Raw genomic sequence first — 27223 nt, forward strand, 5'->3', positions numbered from 1 at the left:
TGCTCTGATCCCACTGAAAGAAATAGGATTTATGTATGTGCAACTGAGACTACGACCGCAGCTTCTTATTTTTCTATCTTTTGGAGCTCAGCGCTTGACAGCTTGGATAAAACCTAACCCGTACTGTGACCAATTCTAATTAGAAAATCACCACCAGAATGATAAAGCTCCTCATCATTATGAAACCACTCACTGAAGTATTAACATCTAAAATATTGGTTTTATTTGAATATTTAATAGGCACTTTTCAAATTTTAATTGCTTAGATAAATGCTGCTGCTCATGTGTTAACATAACAAGGAAAATAATGGCAGGGATCCAAAAGGTGTTAATCCAGCCAAGGGAATGATGTCATTCAGTTTGTGTTAGACAGGACTGAACTCCCCTGGAAGGAGAAGATTTGCAGCCTAGAGATGCTCCATGCTCCATCTTTGCTGGTAGAGGCAAAAGTAGCTTCTGTGGCACTGAGCAGCTTTGAGCATCTTAGGCCAGGCAGAGAGAACCTTGGGCACAGTTATCCATGTCTGGTAGGCTCCAGATTAGACTATTGTCATGCCCTCTATATGGGCTTGCCTTTGAAGACTGTTTGGAAAATGCAGTTAGTGCAGAACGCAACTGCTAGATCATGTCTGTGCAATGCTAACTGCAGTGTCTTCCAGTTTGCTGGCTGAGTCCAGACATGAAAGTGCTGGTTTTTCACTATAAAAACTCTCCATAGCTTAGCACTGGGGAGCATGAAGAACAACCTGTCTCCATAGGTACCTACCTATACATTAAGATATTCAGCAGACAGCCACTAGCTGTTGAACTGGTTTCAGTTAGTAAAGGACACTTCTAGCCACTGAGGCTACCTGAGCCTCAAGCGACAAAGCTGGATTCAATAGCACCCCAAACTGTGAACTTGCTCCTTCAGGGGAAGTGCAACCACATTCAGGGTAGGTAAGATGTCCCAATATTTTTATATTTTAGTTAAATTTCTACACCACCCTTTATCCGTAGATCTCAGGGCAGTTCACAACATAAAAATACAAGATTAAAAACACATGATACATAATATAATCAAGAACAAAAAACCCACAAACTGGTACCACCCCTAACTTGGACATGGCGCTCCAGAAGGATAGCATGGTTGATGGTATGGAAAACCACTGAGGGATCAAGGAGAATTAACAGCGACACATTTCTCCCGTCTCTCTCCTGACAGAGGTCATTATACAGGGCAACCAAAGGAGTTTCTGTTCCTCAACCGGGCCCAAACCCCAATTAAAAGTGATTTAGAAAATCAGTTTCCTTCAAGATCTGGTTTGTGAACACTTGCTCAAGAACCTTGCCCAAGGTGGGGAGATTAGTAACTGGCTAGTAGTTACTTAGATGTTCCGACTCTACGGAGAGTTTCTTGAGGAGTGGTTTTACCACTGCCTCCTTCAAGCAGGCAGGAACCAGTCCCTCGTGCTAGGAGGAATAGATCACTTCCCAGGCCCAGACAACTGTCCCCCCCTTTTCTGCCTTCAGCAATTTTTGGGGGGTCAGGGAATTTGACTTGGGTAACTTTTTGGGTACACATTGCTAAAGGTGAATAAACAGAAACCAATATGACTGGATCTTTTGTTGGAAGTGTTTCTCTTAGTAACACTGCCTACATCATAAGTGTTGGCATTTCCATTCCACCTTAAGGAACAGGAATGAGATCGTTGCATGTCGCATGTCTGTTTACATTCCAGCACAGTATGCTGGGAACTTCTGTTTGTGTATTGCTTTTGCTGTTCTCTCCAAGATGACATGAGAGAGAGACGACATGTTTCTTTGTTCTGATTCATGAGTAATAAATCTGTAGTAATAGTATGCTTTCACAGCCTCACGTCTACTTCTGTATGCGCAGTACACTCTGCCAATTGCGTGCCCTGGCTTTTGAAGTCCGGGTCACTGAGTTACGTCGGAGCACGGGCCAATGGATGGAGACGGCACAGCTGGGGCTTATCAGCTGACCTCCCAGCCCTCTGAATGCCAACAACAAGGACATTAGAATGTAAGAAGAGCCTGCTGGATCAGGCCCATCTATTCCAACATCTTGGTCTCACGGTAGTCAAGCAGATGATTTTGGGCAGTCTGCAAGCAGGCCCCAAGCAGAGAAGCCCCCTCTCCACTCGTAGCATCCTGAGTATGTGTGTGAGCACATGCATTTGCAAAATGAACTGAAGTCAAACTATCTGTCTGTTTCTATCTCTACAGAGAACCGAGACTTGTGTCCTTCTCTCACAGAGACAGTAAACCTGTGTCCAGCTTCTACCTCTTCAGCGTGCACATGCAGGATTGCATTATTCCCCGTACAAAAAAAACCCTCCATGCAGGAAATGAGCAAATCAGTTAGACTGCAACCATTCTCTGGGGATAGCTACTTTACAAAGTGCAGGGGGTGTTGCTGTTCCAAGGAGTTCCATAACGTGAGACTCAACCTGCAGCTGTTATGTGGTACAATCCAAACACAGGTTGGCTACATCACTGAGAACTAGGTTCTATAGTAATGAGTGCCTGTTGAGCTTGTGTCTAATTGCGCCATGAGAGTCACCTTGCATTTCAAATCCATCGGTAATAACTGAAGAGATTAAAGAGCAAGGCTGTCTTCTCAGACACAGCCTCTTGAGACTGTTATTATTATCTCAGAGCCTGAAAAGTACAAGGTGCATGCCATCAAGTATGATTTCTTTTTTTGTTTTCATTGGCAAGGGTTAAAAAAAAAAGTATGTAGCTAAGAGTGGATTTCACCTCTTTTGACCTGGTAAAGGGAAAAAGCGGCTGAGAATGAACCGAGCTTTGGAAAGAAGTTGCCCCCTCCACCTCCATTTATTTTAAAAAAGGAAAAAATCTTCAGCCTGTCGAGGAGAAGTGGAAGGCACAGACAAAATACAGAGGGTCATGCATGACAAGCAAATGCAAACAAGGGTGAAAAGGAACCTTTGGCATCTGAGATGATGGAATTAGATAAAGACAAATGGCCATGGAGTGGGGGGTGGCAGTGTCTCACAGAAAGGCAGCCCCACCTATTCGTAAAGTGAAAATGGGAAAATGAAATCTCTCTCTCTCTCTCTCTCTCTCTCTCTCTCTCTCTCTCTCAATACTCAATACTCTTCTCAGAATTAGAGAAAGGCTCAATTCTGTGGTATTTGTTACACATTAGTGAAATGATCCCTATTATCCAAACAAAGCCATACCAAGAAGTTATGCACAGTTTTGTAGCTAAAGACGAGAGAGATTACTGAAGTCTGGGAATGGAGGAGAGATATTTTACAGAGGGCAATCTTAATTTGAGTTGACAATACATGTGAGAGGATGTCTAAGGAATGGGAAAAATAAATTCGGAGGACAGAAGTGAAAGGGGTTCACAGAGAGTACTGCGATGAAAGACTGAATATTACATTTATGTGATACTCTGAGGAAACGTAGAGAAAAATGCCGTACTTAAAAGTTGTATACATGTGCTGCATTCATTATTTAAACCATGACGTTCGAAGATGAGACTGACTGGAACATGAAGAGTAAGAACCAAAAATTGTAATTTATAGCTAAAAATGGGTAAGATATATATTTCAGAGAACACTGGTGATCAAAGATCTGGATATCCATTGTAGATTGTCTAATTTTGAATCAGGGAAGCCTATGTGAAACAGAAGACCTAGTCGAACTTAAGGGCTTTTATAAGCCTCACTGATTTCAGAGAGTGAGATTTATCCATGTTTACTAAACTGCCCTGTTGCAATCACCAGAACACAGAAAAGTTGTTTAACTTTGCCTAGATATCATCCAGTGTTGGATCTATTTTGATGGGTTAAGATGACATTTTTCTCAACACAGACCATATTCCTGTTTTGGACAGGTCTGGAAACTTTAATTTAGCATATTAAAGAGTATGCTGTTCTCTCTTATAATTCTACATAAGCCCCATGAAGCCAATAAGGGAGGTTTGTTAGGTCACGCACAGAAGAAGAACAGCTATGAAATCTCCATCATTCTACATTGCACACCCCCACCCTTCTTAGTGTGGAAATATGTGCTTAAAACTGGCTTGTAAAATAAGGCCACAAGAAAAATAATATTCTGATCAGAACTGCACCCAATCTAGGCAATGAGCATGTGTGCAAAACAAATCACAAGAGGGAACGTGTACAGCTGAGCAGACATATAGCCACAAAAACATGTATCTCCACATCCCCATGCATGTGTCTTCTATATCTCAAGGATTCGTATGACATAAAGGGATTGTAGTCACGCAAGAGAACGAGAAGGGGGGGGGGGAGAGAAATTACATTATTCATGAGGAAAAAGCTCTCCAACATCCACCGCTGCTTTTTTACTCTCTAAAAATAGAACCGTGAAAAGAGAACACACAAGGATGTGGCTTTCTGAACTTCAAACAAGCCTTTCTTAAGAATATTAGGTATAGAATAATCTTATTCTGAAAGAAAGAATTCATGGAAATAATCAGTATATATTTTTACACTATTAAGTAGAGCATCTATGTACTTATTTTTTTGCTTATCAGGCTCTGGCTGAAAGCCATGGATCCCTTCCTCAAATCTTTGCTTTATGTAAATGAGTCAGGAAAGAGTATGCTCACTAACAGGGTTAGACCCGCCCTCTGGTTTGACACTTTCCCTGCTACACCAGAATCTTCTTGCACAGAGTCACAAAATGTGGGTGCAGGAATGTTTAGACTCAATCAGGCTTCTCTCTCCAAAGCTGAACACAGGTCATGTACAAGGCTGTGGGAATCAGCAGAACACGAAAGCCTTCCCAGAAAATTGCTTAGTTATATTTTTGCTTATTCAGGAACAGTTCATCTTTAGAAAGCAGAGTGCAATTTAACTAAAAGAAAGCAATTCAAACACTGTTGGTTGTGCTAGAATGACTGGAGAAACTTGGGGATTTGACAGCCACAGAAAATGTATGGTTAAGGGAAGCAAGATGCTCTTCCGGCAAATCTTTACTATTTGGACCCAAAACCTAAAGCCAACAATATGATGGTTTTCTCAACATACAACTGAATGCATAAACAGCATTTGGAGTAAGTTGGTGTTGGTGACTTGTTCTGTGCTTTATCATTTTATAGCTTTATGATGGTTTAATGATTTTATTGCCCTGATATTTTTTTATGAGTTCGGAGTAAATAAATTTTCTTATAAAGAAACAGACAAAAAAATAACTATTTGTGTATCAAATTATCGGTAGTTGTTAGTTGTAACTATCTGCATTTTCACAAATTAAATAAAGTGGTGTTGCTAGTTCTTCTCCCCCAAATCCCCGCCATTTGGGTGTCGCTTTGGTGTTAAGAGCCTTGTTGGGGAAACCCAAATTGGTCTGTCTTTCAAACATATAATTTGCTCCATTGTATAAGAACCCTTTCTTAAGAACCGTTTTTTTTTTTATTGACTGAAACAAAATACTTCAAAAATTTAAAGATGGAGGAGTACAAAATTGTCATTCATTTTAGAAAATGAACCATGTTAGAAAGCACCCTTCTGCCTGGGCTATAGGTTTATCTGTATTTAATTTAACTGATTAATTTACCTCACTGAACACCCCACAATGAAAACCTTTGCTTAATTGGGCATCACATTGGATCACTCTGTTTAACAGTGTTTAGCTCTGGATTAAAAAACAACAACAGATTTGCATACAAATCTAACCAGAGAAAGGGTTAGAAATACTAACTCTTAAGAAATTCATCAGTATTAAGAAATGCCAATGAATAAGAAACAACAAATGAAACTGTCTAGATGTATACTTTTTCCATCCTCTGTATGGTAACAGAGTATATTTTATTTCCTTTTCATTTCTTGGTTAAAAAACAAAACAAAACCCAAACTCTCATAGAGTAATCAGTTATGTTATATATTTATTTTCATAAGGATTTAGCTATGTCCTTAACACCAGGCTGTCATATATGTGAACACATGAGCTTTGTTGCTACACCCCCGTGGCCATTCAGCAGATTAAGCTCAACAACTGTCAATCTGTATTATTTTCAGAACTGCAATTATTTCACTGACCTACTTTTTCCTCAATGGCCACCATCCTACTGTAGACAAGAACAACGGCACAAAGAATCAAAGTTTACCCTTGCAACAGTAGTTTCCTTCATGCTGCTATTTTGTTTAAAAAGAATATTACAATCCACAATATTCTGAATAGGGGGGAAAATACAATAAAGTTTATTTACAGGTGTTCTGTATCCAATTATTATCAAAGGCGCAGTAATAAGAATTCTGTCTTTGCAATAACTGTGACATAGTCCCTGTTCATGCTTAGGTTTGCAATTACAATGAAATGGGGAGGGGGGGAGCAGATGGCAGATAGTGGGCTGATGTACATCTCAGCAGCCCATTGATTTTAACAGAGGAACATTGATTTGCACATGAGATCTTCTCCACTTTTTCGACTCTTGTTGTAATTGAAAACAGCGCTGTGTGACTTCAAAAATGAGATTTTCCTTGCAGGGAAAAAAGCCGAAATGTTTCAAATACCAATTACACTTCCCTTCGTTTAAAGATAAAACCTTATGCCACAACCAAGTGAAAGGCAGTCATTCAGCCCTACACGGAAACATAATGCTAAACCTGGCTGCTGCTTCGAGAGTGTAAAAAAGGGGTGTGGTTCTCAAGTACTCTACTCGAAAGATTGTAGACCATGATCTATGGCTCGTGTGGGGAGGGAGGGTAGTGTGAGGTTTAGCTTGGTGGACCATACACTATTCAGATCTGTTAAGTCCTTAGGATTGTTGAATGAGCTGCCAATTATTTTTCTGAATTTTTAACTTTTTAATAGGTTTGCATGTCAAGTCATCAACCATTCTTGCCCTTAATTAATACATACTAGATAGACTCATGCCTGTACATGACTGGGCCCCTTGTTTTCTTCCTCCTGTTTTCCACAGGATAAGGTTAAAAATTAGAGCAGAGGGATGCATACGAAACCTGCAGGTTATATGGGTGAGCTGTTGACAACGAAGGACAGAACGGGGACATTCTATTTGGAGCTGCCACTTCGAATCAAGCGAGGACGTAATTGGGCCGCCCAAACAAGGAGAGCAACATGGACAGCAAAAGGAAACGGCAACACTCTGGTATAAGCAAATGCACCCTTCTACACTTGAGTGTCACGAAAGGATGTTGCCCGAAATTTGGAGCAATTGCTGGAGTGTGGAGAAGCAGAAGTAGAACAATGTTTTGTTTAGCTTCTGCTCTTCTGAATCAGGGGTCACCAATATAGCACCTCACAGACACCTGCCCTTGTGCCGAGAGAGTCCCCTCCACCTGCTAAAATTAGGCTTGAAAGAAGCGTTGTTGAGCTTTGTGCTTGGTTGTGGGGTGTGTGCATATGTTGCCCACGACAGTTTCTCCTGTTTACACATATGCTGGTGGGCCCAAAAGATTGGCAACCCTTGCTGTAAATAATTTTCTGCTCGCTAACAAAATAATTAAGATCAACCCACTACTGATCTCAACCAAGCTTAGAACAAAATCCAGGCATATGGAACAACCACTTTTGCCCCATAAGGGTATCAGTATGCTGTAAATACAAGCTACCATAGCAATGTAATTATTTGACGATAATCAATGTCACTATTTACTTATATATTAAAGTCCACTGTTTTTCACAGGAGCCCAGAGTCGCTTTTCTATGGATCCCAAATAGCCTTTTTCGCAATTGAAACCTATTCAAACGTAAGAGAAATCATCATAGGATTTGCTACCATTATTGAAATATATAGATATATTCAAAGATATTCAAATAGTGTTTGTAGAAGAGACCTACATTTACCTAATGGTCAGAATTAGGTAAATGCATGGTAACTTGCATTTAATTCTTTTGGCTTTTCTTAAATGTAGGCTTCATTTTATTTTTAAGTTTTGTCACTTGTCTGAAGGCTTTGGAAAGAGCAGGATAGAAAGTGAACTAATTAGATAGGTGTTGTATTGTCCTGTATCTCAATTTCATACAAAACTCTGGCTGACGAAACGGGAGCATAATTCACTGACCAGCTAACTGTTATTGGGAGGTTAGTTGTGAGAGGCACATATTGATACAAATGTTTTGAAAAGTTAAAAAGTCAGAGAAAAGAAGCACTATTTTATCAGTAACTTTTGTTAACCACAACCTGATGGATCTTTAGTTTTTTTTAAACTGATTTTCAAAATCCTTTTTCTGCCACATTGTAAATCAAATTATATGTTGGTGGTTATATATTGGCTGCTATATGGTTTTTACTTAGAAGATCATTATTCTGTGCTGGAAAACATATTTCCTTCAAAAAGAAGAGAATGGTAGTTTTCCATTACCTGTCATCACGTCTCTCGTGGTACACGATGGGTAACATGCAAGAGATGGCTTGAAAATATCTGTGGCGTCTTGTTTTCTGAAAGGAGTGAAATAGAGCATATAAATGGCAAGAGAAGAGCACCATGGGATAAAAGGGGGACATGGCAACTAAAACGGGTTAATTAGTAAAGCATTTTGTCCAAAAGTAAATTATCATTTTAAAACTTTTTTTTGCTTCAGGATTGTTTTTAAGATTTCAAATCGGGGGAAAATATTCTTAAGTATTTTTCAAATGAGAGTCATGTGATTTTGTTGCCCTTTAAATATATATATATTGTGGGTGCTTTCTTCCCTTCTAAAGGAAACACACTGTAAATATGTTTGTGAATGCCTTATTTCATTACATTCTTAACTGAGCAGAAGAGGCAAGCGACCTAGAAAGCCCCAATGTAACCTAAAGACAATTGTTAAAAGACAAGGGCAAATATTTACAAAGGCAGTTCATCCAATAATGTTTATGGACTATATTGCTCAGTGAGCAGTAGCAAAAGGATAAAAAATAAAATAGCATTAAATTTGAATCAGGTTTGCTCAAAAACGGGCCTCTCCCCTTCTGACAAAAAAAAAAGCCTTCTTGAAAAAAGCACCATAACTTATAACTTTCATTAATTTATAATTTAGAAACAGATATTTTTTTTAATTTTTAAAATGTTGAAAACAAGATTTTCATCTCATATGAAACAACCACTTTCAAAAAAACCCAAAAGATAATATATCTGGAAAGAAAAGTAGTTTACTTTTAATATTTTTTATTAATAGTTTTGACTACCCTGCCCCCTTAAAATTGTGACTGTTATAAGATACGATTAATGCAATCTATGGTAGGCTGATCATCCAAGTTGTCTGCAAGAATCTTTCACAATCATATTGTACCATTATTGGCCTGTTTATGGTATATGTTTTATCTGATATTTTCCAAATGATTGTTTTCTATACAGAAATATAATAATCCATTTTATGGCTGCTTCACTCTTCATATATTGTACTTGGGTAATGGCACAACACAGTGCCCTGCATGCAAAAGATTCGATTCAGTCCCTGGCATTTCTAGTTAAAACGGTCAAGTTAGCAAGGGATAAATCTGGGGGCTTGGAAGAGGCACTGTCTGTGTAGTCTCACCTGGTATAAGGTAGCTTGAGCTTTCTGTGATCTTAATATAAAATACTTGAGTTTTGCATCGACTGTGATGTGGCATAATAATTCTTTTCTTTCCCTGATAGCTGTTTTTGAGCAGTCTGAAGAGATACTTAATTTTTAAAGCAACGGATGCCTTATTCAGAACTGCTGTGATACTCATGTATTTTGTACTCAAAATACCGAGGGCAGCAGATGGGAAAATGGCCTTCAGAGCATTATTTTTCTGCATCTCTTAAGTGTTCACTTTTTGAAACCCGACCAAAAGGACCTGTGCCCAGGTGATTCTAGGATGCTGCAAGTAGCTGTGATCTTCCATACCTTCTGTGGAAACTGCAAATTTCCATATATGGGTAAGTGCCCTAGTTAAGATATAGCACAGGGTGGCACATAGGTATGTTGGAACTGCCAGGAAAGGGGAAAGTAGTTTGTCACACAGTCCCGTCAAATGTGCAACATTGATTTGGGCTGACACATGCAACAACAGTGTACAATAATAAGTGAAAACTGCAGAAAATTATGTATCAGCTTTCGGAGAAAAATGTCTTGAATATTCACAGAAAGGCCCACGGATAGAAATTTAAAGGTTTCCCCTAGTCTATTCCACTGGTATAGTGACACATACAGAACAAACTGATCTACATCTTAAATGGATTTACTACTAGCTGTCTTTTCCAGAATATCAAAAGGAACAGCAGGTGCTTCCTCTTCAAAGGAAGCAAATTATATGTTTGCTACTTGGTCTTTACTGGGATTCACACAACAATCTTTTGCTGCTCCTAGAATTCGCTACATGATTGAATTGGGTCGCTCCAGACATCAGAACCTTTATCAATCACTGGGCTAATTGCAGTGATTATTGCAACACGGCAAAGGAACACGGTCTGAAATTGCTCACAACTTGTCTCCATACATTTCTAAGTTTGTACCAGCTTCTTTAGGCTGTATCCCCCAACACCCTTATGAGTCACTTATCCTTTAAGAAAATCTGTCAGCCACATGCAACTCCTTTTTTGGCATTGACGTCAGATGCTCTGAGCAGCTCCAGGAAGAGGCAGGGAAACGTTCAGCTGGAAGGGACAGATGGGGCAAAGTTTGACACTGTGATCTCATCTGCACTGCTGGGACTCAGTACCACATAACCGTTCACCCAAATGCCTCATTCTGCCCCGGTGAAGCCAACAGGAAGACTTCCATAGATGAAGACAGGTTTTCACTCCACAAAGCAGAAGTTCCAGTATCTCTTTCAGATGAATTTTCTTTATAATAATAAATAATAATAAAAAAATTATTTATACCCTGCCCTCCCCAGCCAAGACCTGGCTCAGGGCGGCTAACAACCAATAATAAAAACAAGTTGATTAAAATACAATTTAAAAAACAAGATTAAAATACAACATTAAAACATTAGGATGCAGCCTCTTCACAGGAGGAGAAAGGAAAAAAGAAAGAGGGGGAGGGAATCAAACTGATTCTAAGCCAAAGGCCAGGCAGAACAGCTCTGTCTTACAGGCCCTGCGGAAAGAAATCAGATACCGCAGGGCCCTGGTCTCATGAGACAGAGCATTGCACCAGGCCAGAGCCAGTGTTGAGAAGGCCCTGGCTCTGGTTGAGGCTAATCTAACTTCCTTAGGGCCCGGGACCTCTAGGGTGTTTTCTATTTATGGACCTTAAGGTCCTCCATGGGGCATACCAGGAGAGGCGGTCCCATAGGTACGAGGGTCTTAGGCCATGAATATTATATTAGGGTCCTGCTGATTATTTTAAACCAGAATGTGAAATCCAGTTTGCTGAACCATTCAGGTCCCCAAGGCAATCACCCCGTTCCCAAAACACCTCCTGTATCTAACTCCTGCATGAGATTTTCTCCCTCTTATCAGCCTACCAACACAAGAAAGGATCTTTCTCCCTCTTGGCTCTGTTGTACTCCCTGTCAAATGAGCTAAGCTCCTGCTCGCCTCACACCAACAGCACTAATATTGTACCCAACTCTACCCCTCAGCAGTTATTGAATGGTTCTGAATTCCCTGTGATTTTGCAGTTCAATTGATAAATGTCAACTATCTGAAAAAAAGGAACTGGGAAATAGGGAGGGATGAGTCTGTCAATTTATCCCATTTGTTCATTTTCACAGTCTTAACTTCAGTTCTCTCTATTTCCCCATCATTTTAATTTTTTAAGATGTTATGAAAATATACCAGCATTTTAGTGGGAATTTCTCCTTATATACAAATCTTGTGTATGCAATGTTGCCCGACATTCTCGTTTTTTGAAAGCCATTTTTGGGGGGTAATATAATGAGTTTCATTAATAGTTTCACTAATATATACATCCTTACACACACTTCCTCCTAATATACACATTTTTTGAACATATGATTCGGATGATGAACTGCACCACAAAATTCATAAAAGTGTGACTTGCAAAAGATAACATTAGGTTGCATGTTGTTTTGGAATAGTGTGAATTAGATAGGATTCCCATTAAAATCTAAACCAAACTGAATTTCTACCCCATCTCCCAATGAAGTGTGTGTGTGTTTTCAGCCTTTTTACTATCAGTGGTATATAATTTTAATGAAATAAATCAATCGATCCCTACTGGGAAGGCACTAGGGCATTAAAGATACAACAAACAGCTCATCAGATTTTTAGATACTGGAAATCTCTATTAATCTACCACTTTGAAAACTAAGTGGTTGTAAAGTAAACCTTTTATGCTTTGCAACAATTCAGTAAACATTCTGACTTGGAAAAGGAAAGAAAGGAAAGGGCAGGAGTTTGTGATATTCCAGCAAATTAGTCACAGAGCTGGTAGCATATATTGCAAGCCGTATCTTTTGCCCTAGAAGAACTATGGTGTCTGCTACAAAAAAAGGAAAAATGTATGGAGATAAAAATAAGTAAAAAAGGAATTTTATGATCTATAACTTTTGTGTAAATGTGTGCTGAAAAGAGACTGAGTTGCAGGAAAACAGGCCTGTTTTGACATTGACTTGGCAGGACAATCAGATCTTGTCTTGACTACATTCATCAAAAGCATCAAGAACAATTCACAGGCATGTACAAGGGCTATACTATGCTTACTGAAGGCAGTGGAGACCACTGGCTTAAAATCCTATCCATTACTTTGGGAATTCAGGGTGAGGTTGGTGCCTGATGTTAATTTTAATTAAAAGAAAACAAAGCTAAACTTTTTCTGTCATATTCCCATCAGTATGGAATGAAGTCACAACAATAGACAGATAATCTTATTTGAATTTTGAGCCTAATCTCCATGGCTAGGCAAAATCTAATGTGCCAGTTCACGATCATGATTTATGCTGGAGGAGATGATCAGTTATATCTTCAGGGCTTTCTCTGTATCCAGAGTGAACTGGATTGAACTCTTAATGTTTTAATGAAATGCAGTCCCTTGTTACCATAACTTCTTACTTCAGTTTATTCACTACATTATTTACAGATTCACATTACATCAAACAGGCTACTGAGACTATCTTAGCTCTGAGTCCTGGGAGACCTGCACCCTGCCTTGCAGGCCTTTTCCACCTGGCCTGGGAGGAGGGGGGCATTACTCACTTCAGCTGCAAAAGCGGAGGCTGCCAAACAGACTCATGGGCTGGGGTGTTGTTTGGGTTTCCCCCTGCTTTTTGTATCTTTATTTTAGTTCTTGTGATTTATGTGGAAATGATTCAGTTTGGTTGTGTGTTGTTATGCTATATTTCTTGTTTATGACTACTTATGTTGCAGTTGTGTATGTTTTCCTGCTGTAAGCAGGACTTTTGAAACTACAATAGGATTCTCAGGAGTAATGAAAACTTAAATTATAATGATGATGATGATGTATTACTTTCATGTCATGAGGTTTCTTTGAAACTGTTAGGCAACACCTTCACACGTGGAAGCACATTTGATTATCTGTAGTTACAGGAAAGCTCAGAAATTATATTACATAAACTACTTTTTGTTAGATACCTCAATTCACCCGCACTGACCTTGAATCCATTAGGAAGAAGTGGCTGGTTGTTGTTGTTTTAAAAAAATAATAATTAGGAGCATCTGTGACATCATCATAAGTGTAGTGTGATGCTAGCAAAATAATGTGAGCTGGCACACAGTCAACCAAGGTAAATAGTGGCATGGGGAAATAAGGCTTATGAATATTAAAGGTAAAGGTAAAGGGACCTCTGACCAATAGGTCCAGTTGTGACCAACTCTGGGGTTGCGGCGCTCATCTTGCTTTATTCCGGGTCATGTGGCCAGCATGACTAATCTGCTTCTGGCGAACCAGAGCAGTGCACGGAAACGCTGTTTACCTTCCCGCCAGAGCGGTACCTATTTATCTACTTGCACTTTGACGTGCTTTCGAACTGCTAGGTTGGCAGGAGCAGGGACTGAGCAATGGGCGCTCACCCCGTCACAGGGATTCGAACTGCTGACCTTCTGATCAGCAATTCCTAGGCTCTGTGGTTTAACTCACAGCGCCACCTGCGTCCCTATTATGAATAATAATAATAATAATAATAATAATAATAATAATAATAATTTATTATTTATACCCCGCCCATCTGGCTGGGCCTCCCCAGCCACTCTGGGCGGCTTCCATAAAAACCAAAAATACAGTAAAATGTCACACGTTAAAAACTTCCCTGAACAGGGCTGCCTTAAGATGTCTCCTGAATGTCAGATAGTTGTTTATCGCTTTGACATCTGCTGGAAGGGCGTTCCACAGGGCGGGCGCCACTACCGAGAAGGCCCTCTGCCTGGTTCCCTGTAGCTTTGCTTCTCGCAGTGAGGGAACCGCCAGAAGGCCCTCGGCGCTGGACCTCAGCGTCCGGGCAGACTGATGGGGGTGGAGACGCTCCTTCAGGTATACTGGACCGAGGCCGTTTAGGGCTTTAAAGGTCAGCACCAACACTTTGAATTGTGCTCGGAAACGTACTGGGAGCCAATGCAGGTCTTTCAAGACCGGTGTTATATGGTCTCGGCGGCCGCTCCCAGTCACCAGTCTAGCTGCCGCATTCTGGATTAGTTGTAGTTTCCGCGTCACCTTCAAAGGTAGCCCCACGTAGAGCGCATTGCAGTAGTCCAAGCGGGAGATAACCAGAGCATGCACCACTCTGGCGAGACAGTCCGCAGGCAGATAGGGTCTCAGCCTACGTACCAGATGGAGCTGGTAAACAGCTGCCCTGGACACAGATTTGACCTGTGCCTCCATGGACAGCTGTGAGTCCAAAATGACTCCCAGGCTGCGCACCTGGTCCTTCAGGGGCACAGTTACCCCATTCAGGACCAGGGAATCCTCCACACCTGCCCGCCTCCTGTCCCCCAAAAACAGTACTTCTGTCTTGTCAGGATTCAACCTCAATCTGTTAGCCGCCATCCATCCTCCAACCGCCTCCAGACACTCACACAGGACCTTCACCGCCTTCACTGGTTCTGATTTAAAAGAGAGGTAGAGCTGGGTGTCATCCGCATACTGATGAACACCCAGCCCAAACCTCCTGATGATCTCTCCCAGCGGCTTCATATAGATGTTAAAAAGCATGGGGGAGAGGACAGAACCCTGAGGCACCCCACAAGTGAGGGCCCAAGGGTCTGAACACTCATCCCCCACCACCACTTTCTGAACACGGCCCAGGAGGAAGGAGCGGAACCACTGTATAACAGTGCCCCCAGCTCCCAGCCCCTCAAGACGGTCCAGAAGGATGCTATGGTCGATGGTATCAAACGCCGCTGAGAGATCCAGCAGAACTAGGAAACAGCTCTCACCTTTGTCCCTAGCCCGCCGGAGATCATCAACCAGTGCGACCAAGGCAGTTTCAGTCCCATGATGAGGCCTGAATCCCGACTGGAAGGGATCCAAATGGTCCGCTTCTTCCAGGCGTGCCTGGAGTTGTTCAGCAACCACTCGCTCAATCACCTTGCCCAGGAATGGAAGATTTGAGACTGGGCGATAGTTGGCCATCGTGGCTGCATCTAAAGATGGTTTTTTAAGAAGCGGTTTAATAACCGCCTCTTTCAGCGGGTCTGGGAAGGCTCCCTCACGGAGGGAAGCATTCACCACCCCACAAAGCCCATCGCCCAGTCCTTCCCGGCTAGCTTTTATAAGCCAGGATGGGCAAGGATCCAGGAGACAGGTGGTTGGTTTCACTCGTCCAAGCAGCCTGTCCACATCCTCGGAGGTAACAGATTGAAATTGATCCCACTCAACTTGACTAGACAGAACTCTAGCACTCTCCCGCCCCGGCCCTGCTCCCACGGTGGAGTCTACTTCTTCCCGAATCTGGGCGATTTTATCTGCAAAAAACTTTGCAAAATCATTGCAGGAGAACATGTGGCCCGTACTGGGCCCCGATGTTGCAGGTGGTTCCGCTAAATTGTGAACCACCTGAAAAAGTATCCTGCTGCTGTTTTCTGCAGATGCAATAGAGGCGGTGAAGAAATTCTTCTTCGCCGTCGCTATCGCCACTTGGTAGGCTCGACGTTGAGCTCTAACCTGTGTCCGGTCAGATTCGGAATGAGTTATCCGCCACCGGCGCTCTAGCCGTCTCAACGATTGTTTCATTGCCCTCAGATCCGTGGAAAACCACGGGGCTGTCCGGGCTCCATGCAATCGGAGAGGGCGCTTCGGAGCCAAACAGTCAATAGCCCTGGTTAACTCCACATTCCAGCGGGCCACCAGGGAATCGGCTGAAAGGCCATCAACATGGGATAAAGCATCCCCTACCACTCTCTGGAAACCATTTGGATCCATTAAGTGGCGGGGGCGGACCATCCGAATTGGTCCCACCTCCCTGCAGAGGGGATGGGTCGCAGAGAAGTCCAGTTGCACCAAGTATTAGGACCAAGTAATAAAATGGCACAGGGAGAGCAGCACTGAAACAACATGAATATGTTCCCAAGCACTGAAAACGGGATGATGTTTTAGACACAGGGTGCTATTAACCTAAGTTACACTCAGAGCCAGGGGCGTAGGAACGGGGGGCGGGTGGGCGGACCGCCCCATGTGCCCTCACTGAGGGGGGTGACATTCGGCGCGCCACCCACCTGCGACTCCGAAGCCTACCCCCCCCCGTTTTGACAGCTTGAGGGAGGCTTAGGAGTTGCGGGCAGGTGGTGTGCCAAATGTCCGCCATGGACGGCTTCCTCCGCCCTCGGCTTCAGGGCATGTGCACCTCTCTGGACACCCGAATGGCTAGTCAGCACCTGGGAGGGCACCCTCCACGCCCCTCTCAGGAGCAAGCCTGCCCTGGGCAGGGCGGGCATACGCTCCACTGCTGCTCAGAGCAGATCCATTTTAATCAATGGACTGAAGTTACTTAAGTTTACTGGGTTGTATCCAAGCAAGTCATTTAATAAGTGCAATGACTTCTGCTTGCACAACCTAACTCCCCACTCTTCTCCCCCCATTTATTACCTGCATCTACTCTAGGAGGTCCCTCAACCCTCTGGAGCAGATTTGAGGGGTGGCACGGACAGAGGAGAGGGAGGGGAAGTTTCATTTTGTGATCAAATGTATTTCCGCTTGAAGAGTTAACCGTGTTGAACTCAGCCCATTGATTTAGACCCATGGGACTACTCTGAATATGACTAATGTTAGATATCGTCCATGCTCTTTCAGAAAAGAGCCCCATGGTCTTGCCATAGACCTAACACATTTCCCCCCAGTACATAGACATACTCCCTCCTGCTTGTCTACTCATATGTATGAAGGCTCTAGTCTTAAAAAATTAGAACAAGACAACCAGTTAATGACAAAGCACAAAGGAAAGGAAGAAAAAGTAAATCTACCATTGAATCTACAATTTAGATTTTTTTTTCCTTGCAGAGAGAACATTGCTGCAGGGTATGTAATTGAAACATTATGCATCCTGACACATGTTTCTATGTTAGATGTGCTGCACGAAAAGGACTTTGGCAAAGGAGGGAAATTCTTGGAATTTATAACCTACATTCAAATAGGGGAAGTTTTTATTTTTTTAAATAGAGGATAGACATGTAATATTTCCAAAGTAGCATTTTCCAATTACAATTAAAAGCGTAACTTTTAGAAGTGTGTTTAAATGCTATTGAGGAATGTAAACAAATGCTTTTCTATTATACAGTAACGGATACCAATACCAATATTCTATACAATGTAAATATAAACACAATATTACAAAGGGATACCATCCAGACTTTCTTTCAAGTAACTATCTCATTCCACACCACTGAACAGCATCCTTTTAACCTTACAGCTTTCCTCTTAAGCTTTTCTTCTCGAGACCTTAACACAAAATGTGGGCGTTTCACAGATATTCTGACTGCATCCTTAATGTACAGAAATGCCCCTGCTTCCATTTTTGAGACAGGCAATTATTCTCCTTAATATCGGTGGATATTAAGTTTTTATCCTAATCTTCCTCCAAGGAGCAAAGGGTCTCCTTCTCTCCTTTATCTTCACAACAACTGTGTGAGGTAGTATAGGCTGAGACAGATTACGCTGAGAGGTAGTCCTAGGTCACTCAATATGCTTTGCACAGATTTGAATCCCGGTGCCTGTCAAACTTTCTACCCATACCAGCACATTGAAATAAACAAACTTAAAATAATTTGGTGGCTTGAAGGGGGGGGGAGGGGCACTACATCTAAATTTCAGAATCACAGACAAGTACGCAGCATTTCCTGTCTCTGAAATGGCACAATCAGGCCTAAGCCTGGGTGATAATGAGATGTTTCTTCTCTGACACCTGCTGTGCCATCCAGTAGGACATTTCGGGGAGTTCAACTTCCCCATGAGGCTTTGGCGAATTTAAAAACATTTCAGCAATGTTTGCTATCCAACAGAAATATAACATGCCTGTGTTGTATGTGATGTACGCTACTGGTAATGTTGATTTTTATACTATGCTGAAATATTTGTGCATCACTGTGGCACTACATTGTAAAGGCGGGTTAAAAAGCTTTATTAAGCAAGTAATGTCAGATAAAACAAGGAGAACTAAAATAGCATGTCAACCCCAACAAAACAAATAGCTTAGGAAAAGGGCACCGAAGTGCTCCCTTTGGGGAGGGAAAAAGCTCCAAATAATTAGGGTTTTGGTCTGTTTCATTTTTGTTACATCTGCATGTACAAAATATGCCAATAAGATGCATATGCACAAAAAGGTTTCAAAAAAAGAAGACTGCCCTTTAGCTTTCTATAAGCAAGGGTACTTTGGTTATTATTCACGCCTGCAGATGTTTCATGCATGTAGGATTCTTCTAATATCAACCAACCTCCATGCAGTAAAATACTTGCACCATCATGAACTGCAGATCCTGTATGCCTGGTGTCAGAGAGATTACTGAGAATCATGTTTCACTCGCTTGAGTGTGGAATAGGAAACAATTAAGTGCCATAGAATATACAGGGTGGTCCAAATACCATGTATTTATAAGGTACATTTCAATGTTTCAATGGCAGCGAGACCCCCAGAGTGCATGGGCACGTGGACCACCCTGCATTTGCTACCTCTCTGGTAATCCCACAAACACATGTTGTGTTTGATATTTTAACCTACAATTCTGTTCCTTTCACAAGTATGGTTATAAGTGCTAAACTACTTCTCAGAAAGCTATTTTGCTATGGGGATCAAAAAGAAGTTTTAAAAAGCGAAAGGTTGTTGATTGAATTTTCATGTCAGTAGAGCATACAACTCTTGACAAATCCTAAACATTCATGATTGGCGGGGGGAGGGCACAAGGCAAGAGCTATAAACAGAGCAAAAACTTCACTATCAGTAAAAACAACAGGTAAAGGCATTTACCCTGGAGAACAGTTCTAACCAACCCGCAAAATGATCAGGTGAGCCTTCCTGAACAAAGTTGCTGTTATGTACAGAGTTGAATAGGATCCAAAATGCAGCAGTCTGATTGGTCCTAGAACAATAGGATCCAAAATGCAGCAGTCTGATTGGTCCTAGAACAATGCAGCAGTATGATTGATCTGCAGGAGCCACCCAATCCAGCTCCAGATGGAAGTGAATCCACAACCTGATTGGCCTACAGGAGAATTCCGGAATTAGCCAATCACGTGCAGCCCATTGTGTAAATAATGTATATAAAGCAGATACTTTAGGGGAACATCCATTTCCTCCTCACCACTATGAGCTGAATAAAGAGCATGAAATCCACTCTCAACTCTGAGTATATTTCAGTTGCATAGTTGGAGTGCCATCATCAAAAAGGGTTTAGATCATATGCCTACCCAGCACCCACTGTACTTCAGAAAGCTGAAGCACACAACAGGTCTTCAGAAAATCTAAACTTGAGTGGTGGAGAAATATATTTTCTCTGAAGTAAGTTCTATTGCTTGTTTGGTTGTGTTTTTGTTTTGATGGAGATAACCTTTATCAAAAGATTCCCCCCCCCCCTGGAGTTAAAATGGAGAAGTGCTATCTCATTTTCATTTTCAGTCCTACAGGAACGCAACAATTTTGAGGAGGCGTCATGGCAGCAAGTGAGGTTGGTGCAGTGTAAATGTGCTAGCAAGTGCCCTGGAAGGGCTCTGCCAGTGCATTTGCACCACTCCAACCTGGCTGCCACATCCACTTCCTCCTCTCCACCCCAGTATGCTGCCAGTGACACATCTGGAGGGAAGTCGGATAAGTGGCAGCCCCACCTTGCCATCTGCTGCTGCTGCTGGGGTCCCAAAATGGAAGAAGGCTGCTTCGGGTGTTGCTTTACCAGCATAAGAGGAACCACAGAAGCAAGAGTGGTAGGAACCATCAAACATGTTTTAAGAGGTCTAAGCAATGGTTCCTGGTTTGTATTTTAACTTAGAACCTTCAATGGGAATTAGAAAGTACATGCCCAAAAGGAGTCTTAGGCCTATTACTGTAGAGAGATCTTTTGTACACAATGGTGGAACCTGTCAGCTCTAAATCTCTTTGCTGAATCTCTTCCTACTGTAAAAAAAAGAAAGGATTGACGAGCTACAGTTTGGCAAAGATCTGAGTATATCCCAAGGGTTTCTAATTTTTGCCCAACTAATTCCATAATAAACAGTAAGAGAGCCTTTTATCTGTATGTTTTGTGTGCAGTGAAGTCACATCAAAGGGCTGAGCAGCTTATTTTCATCTACTTGGAAGCTGCTCTCTATACTTTTTTGGCAATGCTGTATGCTGTTGCTAAAAATATGTCACTCTGCTTGTAAACTTCCATACATAAAAACAAAAACGACTTCAGGAAACTCAAGATTTGGAGGACTGACATACTTCCCCACCCCCTTCATCTGCCTTTGTAACCCCTCTCACCCAATGTAGTTTCCAGCATCCCTTTATGCAGCATAGTAAGCAAATAGGCATGAGTTATGAAATGTTCCAAATCTCCTTGAGAACCTTTTAGGCTGCAATTCTGCTCTCTTTCCATAGAGGGCAGAAACTCTTGTCATATCAGTGGGGTGGGGGTGGGGGTGCTGCTGAATCCAACAGTGGTCCAGCCCACACCTCAATAAGTGGTACGTTGCTTTTGGGGGCACCAGCTCCATGTTAGAGTTGCCAAGTGTTCTACTTTGCACCAGACAGTTCCGTATTTGAAGGAGTCAACCTGTTTGAAAGGCCTTCCAGTTTAAGGAGGGAGCACGGGGACCTTGAATTTGTGGCAATCAACAATTAGCAAACTCAGCATGCACACCCACTGCCTCGTCTCAGTTTCCCCCATAATGGACAGGGCATTTTATTTCTATTTCATTGTGGAATGGTGCTGAGAATGCTGGACCAGGACTTGGGAGACTGGAGTCAAATCCCCACTCAGCCATGACTTTGGACCACACACAATCTCTCAGCCCATTAGGATAAAATGGGTGGGGTACCCTATACACCATCCTGAGCACCAAAATTTACATCTGTTTTATAAATGAGCCTATACAAATCTGATGCTGTGTCCTCTACTGCCCTCTTTTTGGGGGGCACCCTCCTTTTTGGTGATGTGTAATTTGCTACCCTAACCCATCTGCAAGGAGAAGGAATAAATAGCATGTATAGGAAGGCCTGGGTTTCTTATTGGAGAGGTTTCAGGGAGAAGGGAATAGCTAGTCCCAAGTTTCCTTCCATCCTCTCTTGGCATTGACTGACAGCTATCTGTGTAAAAGAGAATAAAAAAATAAATAAAAATCCTTCCAGTAGCACCTTAGAGACCAACTAAGTTTGTTATTGCTATGAGCTTTTGTGTGCATGCACACTTCTTCAGAACACACTTTGAAGAAGTGTGCATGCACACAAAAGCTCGTACCAATAACAAACTTGCTTGGTCTCTAAGGTGCTACTGGAAGGAATTTTTTAATTTTGTTTCGACTACGGCAGACCAACACGGCTACCTACCTGTGTAAAAGAGAGAGAGGGAGGGATAATGTCAGCCATTTTGTTGATTGGAAAGTAAGAGGTCAGGTTTCTGAAGCAACTGCTCCCTCATGTCCACCCCAATTGCTTAGTCAACAAAAAGAATTGCCTGGAGTGATGCATTATGTCCCCTGAGGGTAACCTGCCCTGCACTTAGGGCTTCTTCCTATTGGCACTCTAGCTTGCCTAAACCACATTTTCACCACCACCAGTGCAATAAACAAATAAGCAATAAGTTAAGGTACAGAACCCCAACAAAACACAATTATCAGACTGGACTGTTGTAACAACTTCCAATGGCAAAACCAAAAACAAGGGACAATGTAACAGACTCAAATATAATACCTAACAACATTAATAGTACTTAATTATCAACATAGAAAAATCAAGCGATTTTTTTCTGTTAGCAATTTATGACAACAAATATTAATGTAGTTCTTGTTGACTTGCATTTCTCCACATTCATTATTATTATTTTTTAAAGAAGGAAACCACTTAGTGTTAAAATCTGCCTTGCCTTAGCTTTTTAAAAACTCTCAATTGGCAAATGTAAAGTTTAACAGCCTTCTTAAAATATACAGGTCATAATTGTTACCAGGTTTTGTAAATTAATTAAAATGCAGTCACGAATATGGAGCTTTCGTGGCTATCTGCTCATTAGAGCTCAGCTTGCTAATGGCATATAAAATCCCAGTAAAATGTAATCATGATTCTTTCCCAATGTGCTACTGGGTGAAGAATAAAGTAGCAGGAAGGAGACAAAATGTAAAAAAAAAAAAAAGTAAATACGAAGCTAAAACAAGGCATCAGGGTTGGGTTTTTAAAACTCAGTTTCCTGCCATTGCATGCGTGAGGCACAGATCTGAGTGTTACAGCAGCAACTGTGGTTTTTTTTTCTCATTTTGAAATGCTGTAATCAGCCCAGCTGAAGCACAGCGTCAGAATCACCCAGTGCACCAACAGGGACTTTATTGCACTTGGAATGTATTGACAAAGGGCTCATTATTTGTCACACTGAAAAGAGTGGCTGCTTGAGAAAAAAACAAATTGCTACTATACAAAGTTGTCAGAAGGAGCATGCAAAAATATATATAAATAAAACAGCTGGGTAAGATAATAATTCAAGCAACTTTGTACATGCAGACAGCTGATTTGGAAGTGATGAAAACATACAGATGGGGAAGTCGGGATGGTACAGCTTTGCTTGTACAGAGAGAGAGAAACAGAGATGCTATGTATACAAATTTACTCAGAACTAAATCACATGGAGTTTGGTTAGACTTATTCCCGAGTAGCTGTACACAGCACCACAGCCATCGTTGGGGCAGAAAATTAGGCAACAAACCGTATAGATTCATGATGTGAAACTCTTATGATGATGATGAGTGTTCTGAAGACTTAGCACAGTGGGAAATGTGTCAAATTAAGACGCAAAATGAGAGCCTTGCTTGGTGAAATTCAGCTTGGATTTGTGCATCCAATAAAGAGGTTAACTTGAGTGATGCTCTCTAGATGTTGACGGACTACAACCCCCAACATCCTTGACTACTAGCCATGTTGGCTGAAGCTGAAGGGAACAGTAGTCCAATGACAACTGGAGAAAGTCCTCTTTGCTGTTGTTATCGCCACTTGGTAGGCTCGACGTTGAGCTCTAACCCATGTTCATTCTGACTCAGAACGAGTTTTCCGCTACCAGCACTCTAGCAGTTTCAGCAATTGCTTCATCGCCCTCAGCTCTGGGGGAAACCACGGGGCCATCCAGGTTCCATGATATTGGAGAGGGTGCTTTGGAGCTGGACTGTTGATAGCCCTGGTTAACTCCGCATTCTAGCGGGCCACCAAGAAATCGGCTGAGAGGCCATCAACATGGGGTAAAACACCCCCTACCATTCTCTGGAAACCATTTGGATCCATTAAGTGGACCATCCAAATCAGTCCCATAACCCTGTGGAGGGGAAGGGTCATGGAAATGTCTAGTTGCACCAGGAAGTGATCCGACCATGGCACTTCTTTTGTTTCACTTTTACTTAATGTCAGATCACCCACATCCATAGAGGTGAACACCAGGCCTATGGCATGGGTTGGGCCAAACTTATTCATGGACAGCCCCATGAAGGCCATGCTTTCCACAAAGTCCCGAGCAGCCCCTTGTAAGGTCGTGTTGGCGCAAATGTTAAAATCCCCTAGGACAACCCAACTAGGTGTCTCCAGGAGAACATCCGCCAAGACCTGAACCAGCTCAGGCAGGGAATCTTTGGTGCAGCGGGGAGGTTGGTGCACCAATAAGAATCCTGTACTGCCCCTTTTGCCCAACTTCCAGAACATGCACTCAGAAAACTGGGTCCCCCCATTGTAATTTCCAATATCCCCCTTGGATCCCTTTTTAAACAATCAAGTGTTACATTAAACCATTTTCCAATCCCCAGTATGGAAGCTGATCTTAGGGACAAATGTTTTTGTTCCAGACAGGGAGGGAGGAAGAAATTGAGGATACACTTTTGAGATCTCTAACAAGGCCTCCAGTTAAGCAGAAATGGGAGACATGCCTGAAGTAGTAGGACCATAATAGCACTGCAAATTCTTTACAAGTCACATCCAAAGGATTTAAGTGGGACTCGTAATGATTTGGGAAGTGAGAAATGACTCATTGGTTTGCCTTTATGGACCCACCAATTCTAGATTCTGGTGCCCTCTCACCAAGCTGTATCAGATGTCATCTGAGTCTGCTGTACATACCAGAAATGTAAAATATTACTCTCAAAACTCACACAATATTTTTAAATTCCGTTTTACTATTCTGTGATCTTTGGCTGTACTATGTCTTTCTGACTCAAGGCCCATATCCCAAGGCCACTTCTCTTTTGTGCTCCTAATTGGCTGTTATTGTGAGAATTCAGCAACAGACAGTTAATTCACAAAGTAGATCCTGAATACAGTTTGTGACAGCTGTACACTTGAATCATCCCCTGTGTGAGCAAAAAGGCAAATTTCCCAGACGTGCATCAAACTCTGTTCAGCCTACATGCAAGTCCGAGATGAATGTTAAAACTGGAGCTTCTAAGACATAGAGAAAAATAATGTAATATCGAGGACACCCAAGTACAGAATGGCTTCCAAAAATTTAGTGGCCATTCGGGATGGAATCTCAATATTTGTCCAGAGGCAGATGGCACTGTAACAGGGCTGGGAGCAGGGGAAGCTCATTTCATTCATTCAAACACCAATGCTATTATTGTCCTTCCAATGACCTGAACTGCTCCGAAAGCTCCCATTGACTAAAGAAAAGTTGTTCATGCTCAGCTCCTTTAGAATGGAATCTTTGAGGGTGGAAAGGCCATAGCTCAGTGGCAAAGCATCTGCCTTGCATGCAGAAGGTCCCCGGTTCAATCCCAGCATCTCCACCAAAGACCAGATAATAAAGCAACAGGCAGTGGAGGCATGACTTATTATTATTCATATTTATGGAATTTATATACCGCCCTATACCCAGAGGTCTCAGGGCAGTTAGTTCATGCCAGAAAAACAACAACAAGTGACCCAAGGCTCTGTGTAATAATCAGAAATGCGAACCTCATAAGTGTAAGACTGCACTTAAAAAAATTAATAAATGGAGGTTTCTAGGTCAATAAGCAAACCTAAGGGGCAAGGTTAACTTTCTAACTAATACCACAATCCAAAACATTTGCTCTGGTTGACAGGTTTGCCTGAAATACTGTTCAATGTCAGTCCAACATCATGGTTTCTCCTTTTGTTTTCTTCTACAGGATCAAATCCCTGTCCACCATTCAAACTGCTCACTATACCATGAAATAATATTTTTGCTGTGTGAATTATGGTAACCAGAGCAAAATAAATACATATAATTACCTGTGTTTGGCCCCATCGGCACTTTTAAAGCAGAATTATACCACTTTAAACACTCCCGGCTTCCCCCAAAGAATCCTGGGAAATGTAGTTTGTTAATGGTGCTGAGAATTGGAAGGTGAGAGCTTCCATTGTTGGAGGCTGTGAGGTAACTCTGAGGGGAATAGAGGTCACCTAACAACTCTCAGGAACCTTATCAAGCTACATTTCCCAGGATTCCTTGGGGGAAGCCATGACTGTGTAAAGTGTTATGAGGCGGCTTTAAATGTACACTGCAGATAGGACCTTTGTTAGGCATATTACATTTTATCTCTTCAGAGAAGGCACTGTGGTTATTATTTCTTGACTTAAGCTTTATGTTCATCTACATAAAGGTTTTTTTAAAAAAAGTCATTATCCTCAATGTTGGGGCAGCAAGAGTTTGCACACATACGACAGAATGATACACAATGGAGTAGTCACTAAGTATTACTGCAAATTTTCTCATTGTCCTGCATTTGGAAAAGAAGTGAGAAAGCTTAAGTTACAAGAATGTGTGTTGGATTTTTGTTTGATTTATTAAATGCCTACCTCACCCTTCTTCCACAGAGGTCCACACCTGTGTCCAGTCCAGCAATGACCAAGTCTAGATCCACTTTGAATGGCATAGCACGATGTGCCTTCACAAACCATGCCCTGAGGTCCATTTAAAATGAGGCCAGGCTAAACCAGCCTTGTATCAACAGTGTATGCAACAAACAAGGAGGTGTATTCTTCTGGAAAAACATCCTTCCTTTCCCCCCCTCAAGCTGCACCATTTTCCTCAAGGGTTTGCCCAGGTACCGTCCTCCTAATAAACAGAATGAAGGGTCCTGTCTGTGGTATTGTAGTTGAGAATGCCATAAGAAGGCAATTAATGGTTCACTACATTTTTAAAGCATCAAGGAGTCACACTGTTTGACCTTTCTCCCCTCAGACGCCAAAATTGTCTTCCTTCAGCAGCTGTTGGGTTTCCTCAGCCACAGATTCCATACATGAGATTATGTGAAGAAACACTAATACGGCCTACCTGAGGTAAAATAAACACCTCCCAGAATAGTGCCACATGTTTGAAAATCTCCTGGCAAAATCAGGTTTCTAATGCAACTCTTTCCATGCCTACTCAGAAAGCAAGTTAGATTTGAGTTCGGTAGGGCTTACTCCCAAGTAAATCAGTATAAAACTACAGCCTTATTGGGCCCTCAGTAGATTTCTATAGATGGGCAGCATCAGTGGAGACACAGCCCTCCTCCTGCTGAAATTGCCTAGCAATATTATTATTTTTTTAAAAAAAATTCTCCTCAGAATCTCAAAAGCCACACATTTTCCTGATTCTCATAATCTTATACTTCCTCAAATTTACAGGGGCATTTCTGTCCATTGCCTGTTTTCTGGCTAATCAGCTCTCTGCACCAATCAAAAAGTATAACTATGTGAAAGAGATTCTTCTCAGGTGACTTTAAGCTGGGGAGA

General features: G+C 41.9%; 1 long non-coding RNA gene across 1 annotated transcript in view; it reads right to left on the bottom strand.

Annotated features, from left to right (window-relative positions):
* Nucleotides 1-8395: 8395 nt before the first annotated feature.
* The window catches only part of LOC308587191, a 55908-nt gene continuing 37080 nt past the window's right edge, over nt 8396-27223 (bottom strand). The window contains exon 3 of the long non-coding RNA XR_014008282.1: nt 8396-8410. This is a non-coding gene — a long non-coding RNA (uncharacterized lncRNA). The remainder of the gene's footprint in view (nt 8411-27223) is intronic.

The sequence above is a fragment of the Podarcis bocagei genome, assembly GCF_964188305.1.
Source record: "Podarcis bocagei genome assembly, chromosome: 5".
Classification (NCBI taxonomy): domain Eukaryota; kingdom Metazoa; phylum Chordata; class Lepidosauria; order Squamata; family Lacertidae; genus Podarcis; species Podarcis bocagei.